The sequence below is a fragment of the Taudactylus pleione genome, unplaced genomic scaffold, assembly GCF_031769625.1.
Source record: "Taudactylus pleione unplaced genomic scaffold, aTauple2 ptg000095l, whole genome shotgun sequence".
Classification (NCBI taxonomy): Eukaryota; Metazoa; Chordata; class Amphibia; order Anura; family Myobatrachidae; genus Taudactylus; species Taudactylus pleione.
Window position 1 is genome coordinate 8,023,716 of NW_028284497.1, and position 3,482 is coordinate 8,027,197.

Here is a 3,482-nt window from a genome sequence, read left to right on the forward strand (position 1 = left end):
GTATAAGTTATAACATCTTATGATCTGTGTTTATTTAAACCAATAGACTATATTTATTTAAAAATTTTTGTTTTATCTATTATAGGTTTACCCACCTATATGTAGGGGTTAATACCTATTTCAAATGGATCTCTTCTTTTCTTTTATCTGCAAGATGCTGTAATGATTAATGTTCCTGTATACTAGCCTCCACCTGTCTTAATTCATCTAATTATATTACTTTAATATGTATAATGACCATATTTTTGCTGTGGATCCCTAGTACCTCGTTCTGTTTTTATTATAAATTCTTTCCTATAGGTAGCTTTATCAAAATATAGATAACCTTAGTTTTTCAATTAATTTGAGCTTTGTATTGATATAACAATGATGCACATCAGTACAGATGACAATTGTTAGTGGCTAATTAGACCCCTTTATAAGTTCCTCATGATGGTTCTCACTTAGGTGTGATCAAGCCTTGGCGAAATGTACGTCACCTGACCTTTAACGGGACGGATCTTTGTGAGCGGCCAGGCACCTTCCTGTACCGCAGCGTGGAGGGTCATTCCCGCTGCATCTGCCGTGTTCTCCGATCCTATACCCGACCACCAACTGAAGGGAGACTCGTAAGCGGCCAGGTACCCTCCTGTAGTACAGCATGGAGTTTTATTCCTGCTGTCTCCGCCGTGTTTACTGGTCCGTCCATATAGTTGATAAAGGACTGATAGCGGCAAGGTATTTTTCCTATTGTGCAATGCAGGGGGATATTCCTGTTGCGAACGCCGCATCCCCTTATGTCTGTGATTTTTATATATATGCCTGAATATGTCCTGTTCACAACGGAGTAGTCTGATTACAACGTGAGGTGGCATCCCTTACTGTGGTGGAATCCCTCACTGGCCTCCGATATCGATATACTTTATAAAACACAGATAATAATAATTGGTATGTTGTAGTGGATACAATGTAACCAATATAAGTTAATTTGTGATCTGTATCTCACCCTTTTGGAAAGACGGATAGCCTGTCTTTTTTTACTACTATACAAGTCAACTCCGTTTATTATTGAACTTATTATACTACTCATACATATGAGATACGTTGATTCAATGTTGTTACAAATCTGAATAATATTGACATTTGCTGTGTTTTTGTATATCTGAATAATATTAACATAATCTATGGATGCTGGATATATCTTTAAAAAGTGTGTGTTTATATGAAAAGAAGACATTTTTCCTTGGTATTGCAGATTGTCTGTTTATATAAAAAAGTCACTCTATTTCTATATCGCAGCGTCCACAGAAATTGTAATTATCTGTCAACAACAAGAATTGGCACGAATGTATATGTTCAGGCAAACAATCACATGACTGGACACCCTTTACATGATATTATTAGAGATAAATTGAATTATGGATTAAAATACACTATTTCTGATTTTCAAATATTTGCATGGTTTGATCAAAAACTATCTATATATCAAGGTTATTGGACCTGGTATAGGATATATTTATCCTGCATAAATTAATTCTCCCTAGGGAATTAGGGATATATATGTATGTTTTTGTACCGTTTATGTTTGTGTGTCTAGTTCTTGAATTTTTAAGGGTTACTTATTAAAAGTTAATTTTTAATTAGATCATGTCTTACACTTAAGCAGTGCCCCCTAAAAGAGTCTCCTTTTGTCTTTTGGTGTATTTTGAGTATTTCCTTGACTCTGGGGAGCACCACCAACAAACATAGATATAAGCCACCATGTGGTAATGAGTATTTGAAGTTGGTATTGATCAAATTTTTTTTTAAACAGATAGATATTATATCTGTTTAATCAGGTTTTCTTGTGGATCCGATATCATTATACTGGTCCTGTGCGAGTCTCACTTCCTTGTTTTCATATTCAACTATATCTATCCCTGGATTAATTTCCAGTTTTCTTGAGAATCGGCACGGACAAAGATCATTATTTAATTGCATAGAACTGATACATAATATGAATAGTACAGTTTACAATTAGCTGTCTGTTAAGCATTGAATTTTGATTATGACTAGCTTTAATCTTATGAATGAACTTTCAACAAGAAGAAAACTTCTAGGGGATATTAATCAAATTTTCCCTAGTGAGGTACTACCTGAGGAACCTAACCCAAGTTGGGAGATAGACTTTTCAAGACTTAAAAAAGCACTTCAAAAACAACTAAGAACGAGTTGGGATCTAACAACGTTAGAAAATTATCAAAAACATAAAATTTGCCCAAGAGGTTTAAGACCTAATGTGTTTCCAGCATTTCCCCTAGTTACAGAATCCTTACAAAAAGAGTGGGATAATATTTTGCTGAAGTGTTCTCATGACTTAATCAATTTTCTTTTGAAACATGACAACTTGGTACTGGAGGAATGCCAAAAGGAAATAGATAATTTGGGGAAACAACTAGAAAAATGGGAAAACGATACATCATTTCAAAATATTTTTGAACAGAACAAGATGGATTTGGAGGCCTATGAGTAAATCATTGTGGAAAGAAAGAAAAATAAATTTGCGAGAGATAAAAGAGACTTTTTAACTGGGCGAGTGTTCAGATGGAGAAATACTAATAGGAGAGAGGCTATTGGAGGACAAACAGACAATTACACATCATCTGAATTTGAATCCTCTGGAGAAGAAGGTAGTATGAGCCACCAACCTACACCATATACCCACATTGAAACATCGACATACCAACCTTTTTTAGGGGATACCAGAGGATCCAGGGGAAGACCGAGAAGTTCAAGAGGAAGACAAGGAGGTCAATTAGGAGGAAGAAAAGTAAGATGGGATTCCCCATCCCCCAGCAGATATCTAACTCGCAACCAGAAACAATAACGGATAGCCTTAGAATTATTAATCTCTCTAATCACTCTCTTACTACAACAGAAAACAATGTTCTTAGCAAGGGCCTGTCTTTCTCGCCAACAATGAACTTCAATCGTTTTCGCTGGGAAAAGGATCTGAAATTGTTTAGCCGGAAACTTTTGTTAAAGAAATATTTTTCAGTCAATCAAGAATTACCATCAACACAAACAGAGATAACTGAAATGGAACAACTGGCATTGGAAGCGCTTGAGGAATTACAAACAGACTTAGAACCAACTCCGTTTATTATTGAACTTATTATACTACTCATACATTTGAGATACGTTGATTCAATGTTGTTACAAATCTGAATAATATTGACATTTGCTGTGTTTTTGTATATCTGAATAATACTAACATAATCTATGGATGCTGGATATATCTTTAAAAAGTGTGTGTTTATATGAAAAGAAGACATTTTTCCTTGGTATTGCAGATTGTCTGTTTATATAAAAAAGTCACTCTATTTCTATATCGCAGCGTCCACAGAAATTGTAATTATCTGTCAACAACAAGAATTGGCACGAATGTATATGTTCAGGCAAACAATCACATGACTGGACACCCTTTACATGATATTATTAGAGATAAATTGAATTATGGATTA